At 30.9% G+C, this 18,506-nt stretch overlaps 8 non-coding genes across 8 annotated transcripts; all 8 read right to left on the reverse strand.

Annotated features, from left to right (window-relative positions):
* Positions 1–3,353: 3,353 nt before the first annotated feature.
* Trnam-cau lies at positions 3,354–3,444 on the reverse strand. Its single transcript is given in 2 exon segments — positions 3,354–3,389; positions 3,408–3,444. It is a non-coding gene; the product is annotated as a tRNA-Met (tRNA).
* A 1,501-nt stretch (positions 3,445–4,945) lies between these two features.
* Trnam-cau lies at positions 4,946–5,036 on the reverse strand. Its single transcript is given in 2 exon segments — positions 4,946–4,981; positions 5,000–5,036. It is a non-coding gene; the product is annotated as a tRNA-Met (tRNA).
* A 1,507-nt stretch (positions 5,037–6,543) lies between these two features.
* Trnam-cau lies at positions 6,544–6,634 on the reverse strand. The gene is given in 2 exon segments: positions 6,544–6,579; positions 6,598–6,634. It is a non-coding gene; the product is annotated as a tRNA-Met (tRNA).
* A 1,507-nt stretch (positions 6,635–8,141) lies between these two features.
* Trnam-cau lies at positions 8,142–8,232 on the reverse strand. The gene is given in 2 exon segments: positions 8,142–8,177; positions 8,196–8,232. It is a non-coding gene; the product is annotated as a tRNA-Met (tRNA).
* A 1,502-nt stretch (positions 8,233–9,734) lies between these two features.
* Positions 9,735–9,825, reverse strand: Trnam-cau. The gene is given in 2 exon segments: positions 9,735–9,770; positions 9,789–9,825. It is a non-coding gene; the product is annotated as a tRNA-Met (tRNA).
* Positions 9,826–11,336: 1,511 nt separating this feature from the next.
* On the reverse strand, positions 11,337–11,427 carry Trnam-cau. Its single transcript is given in 2 exon segments — positions 11,337–11,372; positions 11,391–11,427. It is a non-coding gene; the product is annotated as a tRNA-Met (tRNA).
* Positions 11,428–16,081: 4,654 nt separating this feature from the next.
* On the reverse strand, positions 16,082–16,172 carry Trnam-cau. The gene is given in 2 exon segments: positions 16,082–16,117; positions 16,136–16,172. It is a non-coding gene; the product is annotated as a tRNA-Met (tRNA).
* Positions 16,173–17,663: 1,491 nt separating this feature from the next.
* Trnam-cau lies at positions 17,664–17,754 on the reverse strand. The gene is given in 2 exon segments: positions 17,664–17,699; positions 17,718–17,754. It is a non-coding gene; the product is annotated as a tRNA-Met (tRNA).
* Between the last annotated feature and the right edge of the window lie 752 nt (positions 17,755–18,506).

Here is an 18,506-nt window from a genome sequence, read left to right on the forward strand (position 1 = left end):
TATTGGAAATGGAAATGATTCTGTGTGTAGTCAGTGATGTGGTTACGATTGATGGCATCGAGTAAGAGTATTTTTTGAAATTTACACAAAATGTGACTCGTTTTACTTGATAGAAAATACCTTACTTTGCAAGAAAATCAAGTTTTCTCGCAAAGATAACATCAGGTGTAATGTGAAAGTTGGTGGAATTATTAACATTTGTTGATATTATATTAGCAGATTGTAATTAAATTTCATATAATTATAATCTTTGTTTTGAAAAGGAAGTTCTTGCTCAATGTCTTTAGCAGTTTCTGCAAGTCAGCAACTTTGACTCCTGAAGAGTTAAATGTTTTGTGCAACAATCATGAAACATCAGTACGTAACATTTAACATAAATTACCTAAATAACCCTGATTATATGATCCCACACATCAAACTAGTGAATATATGCCTTTGAAACTCAACTGTTGAACAAAGGCCTGTGTTGCTGGAGTGTTTAATTAATATCATATAAATATAAGAGTCTGATCTCATATACATAGTAGACTACTGTATGTGCCTTTATTAGATCTGTGTATAGGAACAAAATTTAATGCTTGGCACAATGAAATATGTAAAATATTTTGTTCCATTCAAATTTTCAGTGCTGTAGCAAACTCAATAATTTGAGGGAAGGGGGTGGGGTGGGTGGGAGACACAAGTTCATAAAAGCATGTTAGTATTAAGTTTCTATGAAATCCTTTGTTTTCTACAGATTATGACATGCCTGTATGAATTTGTGCTCCCCAATTAACGGGTCTGTGATGCGACATCAAATTTTTAATTGAATTTATTGTTTATATTGTTGCCACAATTGTACAAGACTTTGCCACTCTTATCTTGCCCAATTAATGTCATTCATTTTCTTTATTGCTTTCTATCTCACCAGTATTTAACCTTACAATTGTCTTGTATGGTTGTCCTTGCTTTTTCAGTTTTTCTTATCCTCTCAGATCCAAAGCTTTACTCAGTATGTCATTATCCCTTCCATTACCATGTACTTTTCCACCATCCATCATCCTAACACATGCCTACATATCTTTATTCCATCACCTCTACCATATATCTTCCACCATGTCCGTCATCCTCCAACATATGCCTACATATCTTTATTCCATCATTATCTTTTCCAATATGTCTATAATCTCTTCTTAACACATGCCTACATATCTTTATTCCATCACTTCTATCATATGTGTTTTTCCACCATGTCCATCATCCCTCCTCAACACATGCCTAAATATCTTAATTCCATCACCTCTACCATATGTAGTTTTCCCACATATCCGTCATCCTTCCTTAACACATGCCTACATATCTTTATTCCATCACCTCTACCATATGTATTTCCACCATGTCACATGCCTACATATCTTTATTCCATTTCTCCATTTCCTTCCAATATGTCTATAATCTCTTCTTAACACATGCCTGCATATCTTTATTCCATCATTTCTATCATATGTACTTTTCCATCATGTCCATCATCCCTCCTCAACACATGCCTACATATCTTAATTCCATCACCTCTACCATATGTAGTTTTCCCACATAAATCATCATTTTTAATTATGGACATATCTTTATTCCATCACCTCTACCATATGTAATTTTCCACCATGTCCATCATCCCTCCTTAACATACTACATATCTTTATTCCATCATTTCTCTTATGTACTTTTCAATATGTCTATTATCTTCTTAAACATGCCTACATATCTTTATTCCATCCTTCTACCATCTGTACTTTTGAACCAATCCATAATCACCCTCAACACATGCTACATCTTAATTCCATCACTCTACCATATCTAATTTTAACCATGTCTGTGCATCCCTGCGCTAACGAGGCTTTAGCGCCATTCGGTAATTGTTTGAAATTTAATTACGGTTTGCAAGAATGCCTTTTACATATTGAAAATATTTTATTCATTTCCTGATGCTAGTATTCATGGATGTCAAAGAAAAACTATTAATGTTTTTTCCACAATGTATGTTCTGTTTCAATACATGCTAAATATCTTTATTCCATAAAAGTAGTTATTCATTTGCTGACCATATTTATTGATGTCAATAAGAAGTATTTACTTTATAATTCGACTTTTCGTTTATATATTAACAACCAATTAGCACTCACTGTTAAATATGTCATATTTAAGGCGTGGCCTTTGGTTCCCAGAGCAATTCTTATTATAAAAGCTTTAATTTTTCTGTTTTATCAACTTTTTATGTGCATAATGGTGAAAGGTATTTGTTATTTTCTAACACAACAATGTTTTTCGAATAATTGCATACACTCTAAAAATGTAAAAGTAATGTACATCATTAATGCCTCGTAGGAGAGTATAACTCCCAACCTTCAGATAGCTTGTGGTTGCTCAATATAACAATGACACTCTACTTACTGCGCTAAGGAAGCTTAAAGTTTTCTTTGCATTGTTCATGAAATGCTCTAAAAGAGTTCTACACCTTTTACTCTTGAAAATGAAGAAAACTTTGCTTGTTAAAGTGACGTATCATCAAATATAGCAAGTGTTATCAAGCAATGTGAATTCATAAATTATGTAATCTAAATGCTAGAGAATAGAAAAAACAAGCATAAGTACACTTTTATTTCAAGTTTTATGTTCAACGAACTATGATCTAAACAGGGAAAATTTTTGTATCATTATCTATTTGAAATTTCTAAAATGACTGGGCGAGAGACTAAACAATTTAAGAAAAAAATTGTGATTTCAGAGCAATTACCACGATGGCAAACAGCCTCGGTAGAACAGAAGGCAGCGCTCCCGTCAAACAACCTGCAGTTATGGAGTTGTGTGAAGGTTTTTAGTTCTGTCTTCCTACAAGGCATTGGTTTCTAGTTGTTGTTTTAAATCCAACTGGTTCATTCAACTTCTTAGAAGGTTCATGGTGCTATGCTACCATAACATTTCATCATGATTTTGTTTCCTCCTTTCCGAGTTAACATAATTCTCAAAAATCGTGAAGGTTCATCGCATCTTTTGAAATTTATTATATTTTTAACTGAATTTAAGATAGAATCATATGAATTATATTTTGTTAAATCATATAAACAATTAGTTTTGGAATTAAAGCATCATTTTGAAGAGTTATGGAAATATGTTTTGAATTTTTACCCTTTTTCGAAACTATAGGAGATCCAATTTTATAGAGGATGAGTTACAATTGACTGTTAAGAATTCATTTTCCCAATTCTCTTCTGTTTCTTGAAAAATAAATACATTATGTAATCGCTATTTTCTGCCAAGATCTTTGTTTTTTGAACTAATCTATAATCTAAAGTTTTAAAACAAATTCAAAACACGTTTGCCTCGTGTGAGGGTCGAACTCACGACCTTCAGATTACTCGATGAATTCTAATTATGAGACTGATGCGCTGCCTACTGCGCTAACGAGGCTTTAGCGCACCATTCGGTAATTGTTCTGAAATTTAATTACGGTTTGCAAGAATACCTTAATACATATTGAAAATATTTTATTCATTTCCTGATGCTAAGTATTCATGGATGTCAAAGAAAAACTATTAAGGTTTTTTTTAACAATAGTATGTAGTTGTTCTGGAATTTAAATACTGTTTGCAAGAATACCTAAATACTTATTAAAAGTAGTTATTCATTTGCTGATGCTAAGTATTTATTGATGTCAATAAGAAGTATTTACTTTATAATTCGACTTTTCGTTTATATATTAACAACCAATTAGCACTCACTGTTAAATATGTCATATTTAAGGCGTGGCCTTTGGTTCCCAGAGCAATTCTTATTATAAAAGCTTTAATTTTTCTGTTTTATCAACTTTTTATGTGCATAATGGTGAAAGGTATTTGTTATTTTCTAACACAACAATGTTTTTCGAATAATTGCATACACTCTAAAAATGTAAAAGTAATGTACATCATTAATGCCTCGTAGGAGAGTATAACTCCCAACCTTCAGATAGCTTGTGGTTGCTCAATATAACAATGACACTCTACTTACTGCGCTAAGGAAGCTTAAAGTTTTCTTTGCATTGTTCATGAAATGCTCTAAAAGAGTTCTACACCTTTTACTCTTGAAAATGAAGAAAACTTTGCTTGTTAAAGTGACGTATCATCAAATATAGCAAGTGTTATCAAGCAATGTGAATTCATAAATTATGTAATCTAAATGCTAGAGAATAAAAAACAAGCATAAGTACACTTTTATTTCAAGTTTTATGTTCAACGAACTATGATCTAAACAGGGAAAATTTTTGTATCATTATCTATTTGAAATTTCTAAAATGACTGGGAGAGACTAAACAATTTAAGAAAAATTGTGATTTCAGAGCAATTACCACGATGGCAAACAGCCTCGGTAGAACAGAAGGCAGCGCTCCCGTCAAACAACCTGCAGTTATGGAGTTGTGTGAAGGTTTTTAGTTCTGTCTTCCTACAAGGCATTGGTTTCTAGTTGTTGTTTTAAATCCAACTGGTTCATTCAACTTCTTAGAAGGTTCATGGTGCTATGCTACCATAACATTTTATCATGATTTTGTTTCCTCCTTTCCGATTTAACATAATTCTCAAAAATCGTGAAGGTTCATCGCATCTTTTGAAATTTGTTATATTTTTAACTGAATTTAAGATAGAATCATATGAATTATATTTTGTTAAATCATATAAACAATTAGTTTTGGAATTAAAGCATCATTTTGAAGAGTTATGGAAATATGTTTTGAATTTTTACCCTTTTTTCGAAACTATAGGAGATCCAATTTTATAGAGGATGAGTTACAATTGACTGTTAAGAATTCATTTTTCCCAATTCTCTTCTGTTTCTTGAAAAATAAATACATTATGTAATCGCTATTTTCTGCCAAGATCTTTGTTTTTTGAACTAATCTATAATCTAAAGTTTTAAAACAAATTCAAAACACGTTTGCCTCGTGTGAGGGTCGAACTCACGACCTTCAGATTACTCGATGAATTCTAATTATGAGACTGATGCGCTGCCTACTGCGCTAACGAGGCTTTAGCGCACCATTCGGTAATTGTTCTGAAATTTAATTACGGTTTGCAAGAATACCTTAATACATATTGAAAATATTTTATTCATTTCCTGATGCTAAGTATTCATGGATGTCAAAGAAAAACTATTAAGGTTTTTTTTAACAATAGTATGTAGTTGTTCTGGAATTTAAATACTGTTTGCAAGAATACCTAAATACTTATTAAAAGTAGTTATTCATTTGCTGATGCTAAGTATTTATTGATGTCAATAAGAAGTATTTACTTTATAATTCGACTTTTCGTTTATATATTAACAACCAATTAGCACTCACTGTTAAATATGTCATATTTAAGGCGTGGCCTTTGGTTCCCAGAGCAATTCTTATTATAAAAGCTTTAATTTTTCTGTTTTATCAACTTTTTATGTGCATAATGGTGAAAGGTATTTGTTATTTTCTAACACAACAATGTTTTTCGAATAATTGCATACACTCTAAAAATGTAAAAGTAATGTATATCATTAATGCCTCGTAGGAGAGTATAACTCCCAACCTTCAGATAGCTTGTGGTTGCTCAATATAACAATGACACTCTACTTACTGCGCTAAGGAAGCTTAAAGTTTTCTTTGCATTGTTCATGAAATGCTCTAAAAGAGTTCTACACCTTTTACTCTTGAAAATGAAGAAAACTTTGCTTGTTAAAGTGACGTATCATCAAATATAGCAAGTGTTATCAAGCAATGTGAATTCATAAATTATGTAATCTAAATGCTAGAGAATAAAAAAAAACAAGCATAAGAATACTTTTATTTCAAGTTTTATGTTCAACGAACTATGATCTAAACAGGGAAACTTTTTGTATCATTATCTATTTGAAATTTCTAAAATGACTGGGCGAGAGACTAAACAATTTAAGAAAAAAATTGTGATTTCAGAGCAATTACCACGATGGCAAACAGCCTCGGTAGAACAGAAGGCAGCGCTCCCGTCAAACAACCTGCAGTTATGGAGTTGTGTGAAGGTTTTTAGTTCTGTCTTCCTACAAGGCATTGGTTTCTAGTTGTTGTTTTAAATCCAACTGGTTCATTCAACTTCTTAGAAGGTTCATGGTGCTATGCTACCATAACATTTTATCATGATTTTGTTTCCTCCTTTCCGATTTAACATAATTCTCAAAAACGTGAAGGTTCATCGCATCTTTTGAAATTTGTTATATTTTTAACTGAATTTAAGATAGAATCATATGAATTATATTTTGTTAAATCATATAAACAATTAGTTTTGGAATTAAAGCATCATTTTGAAGAGTTATGGAAATATGTTTTGAATTTTTACCCTTTTTTCGAAACTATAGGAGATCCAATTTTATAGAGGATGAGTTACAATTGACTGTTAAGAATTCATTTTTCCCAATTCTCTTCTGTTTCTTGAAAAATAAATACATTATGTAATCGCTATTTTCTGCCAAGATCTTTGTTTTTTGAACTAATCTATAATCTAAAGTTTTAAAACAAATTCAAAACACGTTTGCCTCGTGTGAGGGTCGAACTCACGACCTTCAGATTACTCGATGAATTCTAATTATGAGACTGATGCGCTGCCTACTGCGCTAACGAGGCTTTAGCGCACCATTCGGTAATTGTTCTGAAATTTAATTACGGTTTGCAAGAATACCTTAATACATATTGAAAATATTTTATTCATTTCCTGATGCTAAGTATTCATGGATGTCAAAGAAAAACTATTAAGGTTTTTTAACAATAGTATGTAGTTGTTCTGGAATTTAAATACTGTTTGCAAGAATACATAAATACTTATTAAAAGTAGTTATTCATTTGCTGATGCTAAGTATTTATTGATGTCAATAAGAAGTATTTACTTTATAATTCGACTTTTCGTTTATATATTAACAACCAATTAGCACTCACTGTTAAATATGTCATATTTAAGGCGTGGCCTTTGGTTCCCAGAGCAATTCTTATTATAAAAGCTTTAATTTTTCTGTTTTATCAACTTTTTATGTGCATAATGGTGAAAGGTATTTGTTATTTTCTAACACAACAATGTTTTTCGAATAATTGCATACACTCTAAAATGTAAAAGTAATGTATATCATTAATGCCTCGTAGGAGAGTATAACTCCCAACCTTCAGATAGCTTGTGGTTGCTCAATATAACAATGACACTCTACTTACTGCGCTAAGGAAGCTTAAAGTTTTCTTTGCATTGTTCATGAAATGCTCTAAAAGAGTTCTACACCTTTTACTCTTGAAAATGAAGAAAACTTTGCTTGTTAAAGTGACGTATCATCAAATATAGCAAGTGTTATCAAGCAATGTGAATTCATAAATTATGTAATCTAAATGCTAGAGAATAAAAAAAAACAAGCATAAGAATACTTTTATTTCAAGTTTTATGTTCAACGAACTATGATCTAAACAGGGAAACTTTTTGTATCATTATCTATTTGAAATTTCTAAAATGACTGGGCGAGAGACTAAACAATTTAAGAAAAAAATTGTGATTTCAGAGCAATTACCACGATGGCAAACAGCCTCGGTAGAACAGAAGGCAGCGCTCCCGTCAAACAACCTGCAGTTATGGAGTTGTGTGAAGGTTTTTAGTTCTGTCTTCCTACAAGGCATTGGTTTCTAGTTGTTGTTTTAAATCCAACTGGTTCATTCAACTTCTTAGAAGGTTCATGGTGCTATGCTACCATAACATTTTATCATGATTTTGTTTCCTCCTTTCCGATTTAACATAATTCTCAAAAAACGTGAAGGTTCATCGCATCTTTTGAAATTTGTTATATTTTTAACTGAATTTAAGATAGAATCATATGAATTATATTTTGTTAAATCATATAAACAATTAGTTTTGGAATTAAAGCATCATTTTTGAAGAGTTATGGAAATATGTTTTGAATTTTTACCCTTTTTTCGAAACTATAGGAGATCCAATTTTATAGAGGATGAGTTACAATTGACTGTTAAGAATTCATTTTTCCCAATTCTCTTCTGTTTCTTGAAAAATAAATACATTATGTAATCGCTATTTTCTGCCAAGATCTTTGTTTTTTTGAACTAATCTATAATCTAAAGTTTTAAAACAAATTCAAAACACGTTTGCCTCGTGTGAGGGTCGAACTCACGACCTTCAGATTACTCGATGAATTCTAATTATGAGACTGATGCGCTGCCTACTGCGCTAACGAGGCTTTAGCGCACCATTCGGTAATTGTTCTGAAATTTAATTACGGTTTGCAAGAATACCTTAATACATATTGAAAATATTTTATTCATTTCCTGATGCTAAGTATTCATGGATGTCAAAGAAAAACTATTAAGGTTTTTTTTAACAATAGTATGTAGTTGTTCTGGAATTTAAATACTGTTTGCAAGAATACCTAAATACTTATTAAAAGTAGTTATTCATTTGCTGATGCTAAGTATTTATTGATGTCAATAAGAAGTATTTACTTTATAATTCGACTTTTCGTTTATATATTAACAACCAATTAGCACTCACTGTTAAATATGTCATATTTAAGGCGTGGCCTTTGGTTCCCAGAGCAATTCTTATTATAAAAGCTTTAATTTTTCTGTTTTATCAACTTTTATGTGCATAATGGTGAAAGGTATTTGTTATTTTCTAACACAACAATGTTTTCGAATAATTGCATACACTCTAAAATGTAAAAGTAATGTATATCATTAATGCCTCGTAGGAGAGTATAACTCCCAACCTTCAGATAGCTTGTGGTTGCTCAATATAACAATGACACTCTACTTACTGCGCTAAGGAAGCTTAAAGTTTTCTTTGCATTGTTCATGAAATGCTCTAAAAGAGTTCTACACCTTTACTCTTGAAAATGAAGAAAACTTTGCTTGTTAAAGTGACGTATCATCAAATATAGCAAGTGTTATCAAGCAATGTGAATTCATAAATTATGTAATCTAAATGCTAGAGAATAAAAAAAAACAAGCATAAGAATACTTTTATTTCAAGTTTTATGTTCAACGAACTATGATCTAAACAGGGAAATTTTTGTATCATTATCTATTTGAAATTTCTAAAATGACTGGGAGAGACTAAACAATTTAAGAAAAATTGTGATTTCAGAGCAATTACCACGATGGCAAACAGCCTCGGTAGAACAGAAGGCAGCGCTCCCGTCAAACAACCTGCAGTTATGGAGTTGTGTGAAGGTTTTTAGTTCTGTCTTCCTACAAGGCATTGGTTTCTAGTTGTTGTTTTAAATCCAACTGGTTCATTCAACTTCTTAGAAGGTTCATGGTGCTATGCTACCATAACATTTTATCATGATTTTGTTTCCTCCTTTCCGATTTAACATAATTCTCAAAAAACGTGAAGGTTCATCGCATCTTTTGAAATTTGTTATATTTTTAACTGAATTTAAGATAGAATCATATGAATTATATTTTGTTAAATCATATAAACAATTAGTTTTGGAATTAAAGCATCATTTTTGAAGAGTTATGGAAATATGTTTTGAATTTTTACCCTTTTTTTCGAAACTATAGGAGATCCAATTTTATAGAGGATGAGTTACAATTGACTGTTAAGAATTCATTTTTCCCAATTCTCTTCTGTTTCTTGAAAAATAAATACATTATGTAATCGCTATTTTCTGCCAAGATCTTTGTTTTTTTGAACTAATCTATAATCTAAAGTTTTAAAACAAATTCAAAACACGTTTGCCTCGTGTGAGGGTCGAACTCACGACCTTCAGATTACTCGATGAATTCTAATTATGAGACTGATGCGCTGCCTACTGCGCTAACGAGGCTTTAGCGCACCATTCGGTAATTGTTCTGAAATTTAATTACGGTTTGCAAGAATACCTTAATACATATTGAAAATATTTTATTCATTTCCTGATGCTAAGTATTCATGGATGTCAAAGAAAAACTATTAAGGTTTTTTTTAACAATAGTATGTAGTTGTTCTGGAATTTAAATACTGTTTGCAAGAATACCTAAATACTTATTAAAAGTAGTTATTCATTTGCTGATGCTAAGTATTTATTGATGTCAATAAGAAGTATTTACTTTATAATTCGACTTTTCGTTTATATATTAACAACCAATTAGCACTCACTGTTAAATATGTCATATTTAAGGCGTGGCCTTTGGTTCCCAGAGCAATTCTTATTATAAAAGCTTTAATTTTTCTGTTTTATCAACTTTTATGTGCATAATGGTGAAAGGTATTTGTTATTTTCTAACACAACAATGTTTTTCGAATAATTGCATACACTCTAAAATGTAAAAGTAATGTATATCATTAATGCCTCGTAGGAGAGTATAACTCCCAACCTTCAGATAGCTTGTGGTTGCTCAATATAACAATGACACTCTACTTACTGCGCTAAGGAAGCTTAAAGTTTTCTTTGCATTGTTCATGAAATGCTCTAAAAGAGTTCTACACCTTTTACTCTTGAAAATGAAGAAAACTTTGCTTGTTAAAGTGACGTATCATCAAATATAGCAAGTGTTATCAAGCAATGTGAATTCATAAATTATGTAATCTAAATGCTAGAGAATAAAAAAAAAAACAAGCATAAGAATACTTTTATTTCAAGTTTTATGTTCAACGAACTATGATCTAAACAGGGAAACTTTTTGTATGATTATCTATTTGAAATTTCTAAAATGACTGGGCGAGAGACTAAACAATTTAAGAAAAAATTGTGATTTCAGAGCAATTACCACGATGGCAAACAGCCTCGGTAGAACAGAAGGCAGCGCTCCCGTCAAACAACCTGCAGTTATGGAGTTGTGTGAAGGTTTTTTTAGTTCTGTCTTCCTACAAGGCATTGGTTTCTAGTTGTTGTTTTAAATCCAACTGGTTCATTCAACTTCTTAGAAGGTTCATGGTGCTATGCTACCATAACATTTTATCATGATTTTGTTTCCTCCTTTCCGATTTAACATAATTCTCAAAAAACGTGAAGGTTCATCGCATCTTTTGAAATTTGTTATATTTTTAACTGAATTTAAGATAGAATCATATGAATTATATTTTGTTAAATCATATAAACAATTAGTTTTGGAATTAAAGCATCATTTTTGAAGAGTTATGGAAATATGTTTTGAATTTTTACCCTTTTTTCGAAACTATAGGAGATCCAATTTTATAGAGGATGAGTTACAATTGACTGTTAAGAATTCATTTTTCCCAATTCTCTTCTGTTTCTTGAAAAATAAATACATTATGTAATCGCTATTTTCTGCCAAGATCTTTGTTTTTTTGAACTAATCTATAATCTAAAGTTTTAAAACAAATTCAAAACACGTTTGCCTCGTGTGAGGGTCGAACTCACGACCTTCAGATTACTCGATGAATTCTAATTATGAGACTGATGCGCTGCCTACTGCGCTAACGAGGCTTTAGCGCACCATTCGGTAATTGTTCTGAAATTTAATTACGGTTTGCAAGAATACCTTAATACATATTGAAAATATTTTATTCATTTCCTGATGCTAAGTATTCATGGATGTCAAAGAAAAACTATTAAGGTTTTTTTTAACAATAGTATGTAGTTGTTCTGGAATTTAAATACTGTTTGCAAGAATACATAAATACTTATTAAAAGTAGTTATTCATTTGCTGATGCTAAGTATTTATTGATGTCAATAAGAAGTATTTACTTTATAATTCGACTTTTCGTTTATATATTAACAACCAATTAGCACTCACTGTTAAATATGTCATATTTAAGGCGTGGCCTTTGGTTCCCAGAGCAATTCTTATTATAAAAGCTTTAATTTTTCTGTTTTATCAATTTTTATGTGCATAATGGTGAAAGGTATTTGTTATTTTCTAACACAACAATGTTTTTCGAATAATTGCATACACTCTAAAATGTAAAAGTAATGTATATCATTAATGCCTCGTAGGAGAGTATAACTCCCAACCTTCAGATAGCTTGTGGTTGCTCAATATAACAATGACACTCTACTTACTGCGCTAGCTTAAAGTTTTCTTTGCATTGTTCATGAAATGCTCTAAAAGAGTTCTACACCTTTTACTCTTGAAAATGAAGAAAACTTTGCTTGTTAAAGTGACGTATCATCAAATATAGCAAGTGTTATCAAGCAATGTGAATTCATAAATTATGTAATCTAAATGCTAGAGAATAAAAAAAAACAAGCATAAGAATACTTTTATTTCAAGTTTTATGTTCAACGAACTATGATCTAAACAGGGAAACTTTTTGTATGATTATCTATTTGAAATTTCTAAAATGACTGGGCGAGAGACTAAACAATTTAAGAAAAAATTGTGATTTCAGAGCAATTACCACGATGGCAAACAGCCTCGGTAGAACAGAAGGCAGCGCTCCCGTCAAACAACCTGCAGTTATGGAGTTTGTGAAGGTTTTAGTTCTGTCTTCCTACAAGGCATTGGTTTCTAGTTGTTGTTTAAATCCAACTTGTTCATTCAACTTCTTAGAAGGTTCATGGTGCTATGCTACCATAACATTTTATCATGATTTTGTTTCCTCCTTTCCGATTTAACATAATTCTCAAAAAACGTGAAGGTTCATCGCATCTTTTGAAATTTGTTATATTTTTAACTGAATTTAAGATAGAATCATATGAATTATATTTTGTTAAATCATATAAACAATTAGTTTTGGAATTAAAGCATCATTTTTGAAGAGTTATGGAAATATGTTTTGAATTTTACCCTTTTTCGAAACTATAGGAGATCCAATTTTATAGAGGATGAGTTACAATTGACTGTTAAGAATTCATTTTCCCAATTCTCTTCTGTTTCTTGAAAATAAATACATTATGTAATCGCTATTTTCTGCCAAGATCTTTGTTTTTGAACTAATCTATAATCTAAAGTTTTAAAACAAATTCAAAACGTTTGTCGTGTGAGGGTCGAATTCACGACCTTCAGATTACTCGATGAATTCTAATTATGAGACTGATGCGCTGCCTACTGCGCTAACGAGGCTTTAGCGCACCATTCGGTAATTGTTCTGAAATTTAATTACGGTTTGCAAGAATACCTTAATACATATTGAAAATATTTTATTCATTTCCTGATGCTAAGTATTCATGGATGTCAAAGAAAAACTATTAAGGTTTTTTTTAACAATAGTATGTAGTTGTTCTGGAATTTAAATACTGTTTGCAAGAATACATAAATACTTATTAAAAGTAGTTATTCATTTGCTGATGCTAAGTATTTATTGATGTCAATAAGAAGTATTTACTTTATAATTCGACTTTTCGTTTATATATTAACAACCAATTAGCACTCACTGTTAAATATGTCATATTTAAGGCGTGGCCTTGGTTCCAGAGCAATTCTTATTATAAAAGCTTTAATTTTTCTGTTTTATCAACTTTTATGTGCATAATGGTGAAAGGTATTTGTTATTTTCTAACACAACAATGTTTTCGAATAATTGCATACACTCTAAAAATGTAAAAGTAATGTATATCATTAATGCCTCGTAGGAGAGTATAACTCCCAACCTTTAGATAGCTTGTGGTTGCTCAATATAACAATGACACTCTACTTACTGCGCTAAGGAAGCTTAAAGTTTTCTTTGCATTGTTCATGAAATGCTCTAAAAGAGTTCTACACCTTTTACTCTTGAAAATGAAGAAAACTTTGCTTGTTAAAGTGACGTATCATCAAATATAGCAAGTGTTATCAAGCAATGTGAATTCATAAATTATGTAATCTAAATGCTAGAGAATAGAAAAAACAAGCATAAGTACACTTTTATTTCAAGTTTTATGTTCAACGAACTATGATCTAAACAGGGAAAATTTTTGTATCATTATCTATTTGAAATTTCTAAAATGACTGGGCGAGAGACTAAACAATTTAAGAAAAAAATTGTGATTTCAGAGCAATTACCACGATGGCAAACAGCCTCGGTAGAACAGAAGGCAGCGCTCCCGTCAAACAACCTGCAGTTATAGAGAGTTGTGTGAAGGTTTTAGTTCTGTCTTCCACAACAAGTGGTTTCTAGTTGTTGTTTTAAATCCAACTGGTTCATTCAACTAGAAGGTTCATGGTGCTATGCTACATAACATTTCATCATGATTTTGTTTCCTCCTTTCCGAGTTAACATAATTCTCAAAAATCGTGAAGGTTCATCGCATCTTTGAAATTCTTATATTTTTAACTGAATTTAAGATAGAATCATATGAATTATATTTTGTTAAATCATATAAACAATTAGTTTTGGAATTAAAGCATCATTTTGAAGAGTTATGGAAATATGTTTTGAATTTTTACCTTTTTTCGAAACTGTAGGAGATCCAATTTTATAGAGGATGAGTTACAATTGACTGTTAGAATTCATTTTTCCCAATTCTCTTCTGTTTCTTGAAAATAAATACATTATGTAATCGCTATTTTCTGCCAAGATCTTTGTTTTTGAACTAATCTATAATCTAAAGTTTTAAAACAAATTCAAAACACGTTTGCCTCGTGTGAGGTCGAATTCACGACCTTCAGATTACTCGATGAATTCTAATTATGAGACTGATGCGCTGCCTACTGCGCTAACGAGGCTTTGCGCACCATTCGGTAATTGCTGAAATTTAATTACGGTTTGCAAGAATACCTTAATACATATTGAAAATATTTTATTCATTTCCTGATGCTAAGTATTCATGGATGTCAAAGAAAAAACTATTAAGGTTTTTTAACAATAGTATGTAGTTGTTCTGGAATTTAAATACTGTTTGCAAGAATACATAAATACTTATTAAAGTAGTTATTCATTTGCTGATGCTAAGTATTTATTGATGTCAATAAGAAGTATTTACTTTATAATTCGACTTTTCGTTTATATATTAACAACCAATTAGCACTCACTGTTAAATATGTCATATTTAAGGCGTGGCCTTTGGTTCCCAGAGAATTCTTATTATAAAAGCTTTAATTTTTCTGTTTTATCAACTTTTTATGTGCATAATGGTGAAAGGTATTTGTTATTTTCTAACACAACAATGTTTTCGAATAATTGCATACACTCTAAAATGTAAAAGTAATGTACATCATTAATGCCTCGTGGGAGTATAACTCCCAACCTTCAGATAGCTTGTGGTTGCTCAATATAACAATGACACTCTACTTACTGCGCTAAGAAGCTTAAAGTTTTCTTTGCATTGTTCATGAAATGCTCTAAAAGAGTTCTACACCTTTTACTCTTGAAAATGAAGAAAACTTTGCTTGTTAAATTGACGTATCATCAAATATAGCAAGTGTTATCAAGCAATGTGAATTCATAAATTATGTAATCTAAATGCTAGAGAATAGAAAAAAAAGCATAAGTACACTTTTATTTCAGTTTTATGTTCAACGAACTATGATCTAAACAGGGAAAATTTTTGTATCATTATCTATTTGAAATTTCTAAAATGACTGGGCGAGAGACTAAACAATTTAAGAAAAAATTGTGATTTCAGAGCAATTACCACGATGGCAAACAGCCTCGGTAGAACAGAAGGCAGCTCCCCGTCAAACAACCTGCAGTTATGGAGTTGTGTGAAGGTTTTAGTTCTGTCTTCCTACAAGGCATTGGTTTCCTAGTTGTTGTTTTAAATCCAACTGGTTCATTCAACTTCTTAGAAGGTTCATGGTGCTATGCTACCATAACATTTCATCATGATTTTGTTTCCTCCTTTCCGAGTTAACATAATTCTCAAAAATCGTGAAGGTTCATCGCATCTTTTGAAATTTATTATATTTTTAACTGAATTTAAGATAGAATCATATGAATTATATTTTGTTAAATCATATAAACAATTAGTTTTGGAATTAAAGCATCATTTTTGAAGAGTTATGGAAATATGTTTTGAATTTTTACCCTTTTTTCGAAACTGTAGGAGATCCAATTTTATAGAGGATGAGTTACAATTGACTGTTAAGAATTCATTTTTCCCAATTCTCTTCTGTTTCTTGAAAAATAAATACATTATGTAATCGCTATTTTCTGCCAAGATCTTTGTTTTTTGAACTAATCTATAATCTAAAGTTTTAAAACAAATTCAAAACACGTTTGCCTCGTGTGAGGGTCGAACTCACGACCTTCAGATTACTCGATGAATTCTAATTATGAGACTGATGCGCTGCCTACTGCGCTAACGAGGCTTTAGCGCACCATTCGGTAATTGTTCTGAAATTTAATTACGGTTTGCAAGAATACCTTAATACATATTGAAAATATTTTATTCATTTCCTGATGCTAAGTATTCATGGATGTCAAAGAAAAACTATTAAGGTTTTTTTTAACAATAGTATGTAGTTGTTCTGGAATTTAAATACTGTTTGCAAGAATACCTAAATACTTATTAAAAGTAGTTATTCATTTGCTGATGCTAAGTATTTATTAATGTCAATAAGAAGTATTTACTTTATAATTCGACTTTTCGTTTATATATTAACAACCAATTAGCACTCACTGTTAAATATGTCATATTTAAGGCGTGGCCTTTGGTTCCCAGAGCAATTCTTATTATAAAGCTTTAATTTTTCTGTTTTATCAACTTTTATGTGCATAATGGTGAAAGGTATTTGTTATTTTCTAACACACAATGTTTTTCGAATAATTACATACACTCTAAAAATGTAAAAGTAAAAATCATTAATGCCTCGTAGGAGAGTATAACTCCCAACCTTCAGATAGCTTGTGGTTGCTCAATATAACAATGACACTTACTTACTGCGCTAAGGAAGCTTAAAGTTTTCTTTGCATTGTTCATGAAATGCTCTAAAAGAGTTCTACACCTTTACTCTTGAAAATGAAGAAAACTTTGCTTGTTAAAGACGTATCATCAAATATAGCAAGTGTTATCAAGCAATGTGAATTCATAAATTATGTAATCTAAATGCTAGAGAATAAAAAAAAACAAGCATAAGAATACTTTTATTTCAAGTTTTATGTTCAACGAACTATGATCTAAACAGGGAAACTTTTTGTATCATTATCTATTTGAAATTTCTAAAATGACTGGGAGAGACTAAACAATTTAAGAAAAATTGTGATTTCAGAGCAATTACCACGATGGCAAACAGCCTCAGTAGAACAGAAGGCAGCGCTCCGTCAAACAACCTGCAGTTATGGAGTTGTGTGAAGGTTTTAGTTCTGTCTTCCTACAAGGCATTGGTTTCTAGTTGTTGTTTTAAATCCAACTGGTTCATTCAACTTCTTAGAAGGTTCATGGTGCTATGCTACCATAACATTTTATCATGATTTTGTTTCCTCCTTTCCGATTTAACATAATTCTCAAAACGTGAAAGGTTCATCGCATCTTTTGAAATTTCTTATATTTTAACTGAATTTAAGATAGAATCATATGAATTATATTTTGTTAAATCATATAAACAATTAGTTTTGGAATTAAAGCATCATTTTTGAAGAGTTATGGAAATATGTTTTGAATTTTTACCCTTTTTTCGAAACTGTAGGAGATCCAATTTTATAGAGGATGAGTTACAATTGACTGTTAAGAATTCATTTTTCCCAATTCTCTTCTGTTTCTTGAAAAATAAATACATTATGTAATCGCTATTTTCTGCCAAGATCTTTGTTTTTTGAACTAATCTATAATCTAAAGTTTTAAAACAAATTCAAAACACGTTTGCCTCGTGTGAGGGTCGAACTCACGACCTTCAGATTACTCGATGAATTCTAATTATGAGACTGATGCGCTGCCTACTGCGCTAACGAGGCTTTAGCGCACCATTCGGTAATTGTTCTGAAATTTAATTACGGTTTGCAAGAATACCTTAATACATATGAAAATATTTTATTCATTTCCTGATGCTAAGTATTCATGGATGTCAAAGAAAAACTATTAAGGTTTTTTAACAATAGTATGTAGTTGTTCTGGAATTTAAATACTGTTTGCAAGAATACCTAAATACTTATTAAAAGTAGTTATTCATTTGCTGATGCTAAGTATTTATTAATGTCAATAAGAGTATTTACTTTATAATTCGACTTTTCGTTTATATATTAACAACCAATTAGCACTCACTGTTAAATATGTCATATTTAAGGCGTGGCCTTTGGTTCCCAGAGCAATTCTTATTATAAAAGCTTTAATTTTCTGTTTTATCAACTTTTTATGTGCATAATGGTGAAAGGTATTTGTTATTTTCTAACACAACAATGTTTTTCGAATAATTGCATACACTCTAAAATGTAAAAGTAATGTATATCATTAATGCCTCGTAGGAGAGTATAACTCCCAACCTTCAGATAGCTTGTGGTTGCTCAATATAACAATGACACTCTACTTACTGCGCTAAGGAAGCTTAAAGTTTTCTTTGCATTGTTCATGAAATGCTCTAAAAGAGTTCTACACCTTTTACTCTTGAAAATGAAGAAAACTTTGCTTGTTAAAGTGACGTATCATCAAATATAGCAAGTGTTATCAAGCAATGTGAATTCATAAATTATGTAATCTAAATGCTAGAGAA

Source organism: Xenia sp. Carnegie-2017, unplaced genomic scaffold (genome assembly GCF_021976095.1).
Source record: "Xenia sp. Carnegie-2017 unplaced genomic scaffold, XeniaSp_v1 HiC_scaffold_23, whole genome shotgun sequence".
In the NCBI taxonomy this organism is placed as follows: domain Eukaryota; kingdom Metazoa; phylum Cnidaria; class Anthozoa; order Malacalcyonacea; family Xeniidae; genus Xenia; species Xenia sp. Carnegie-2017.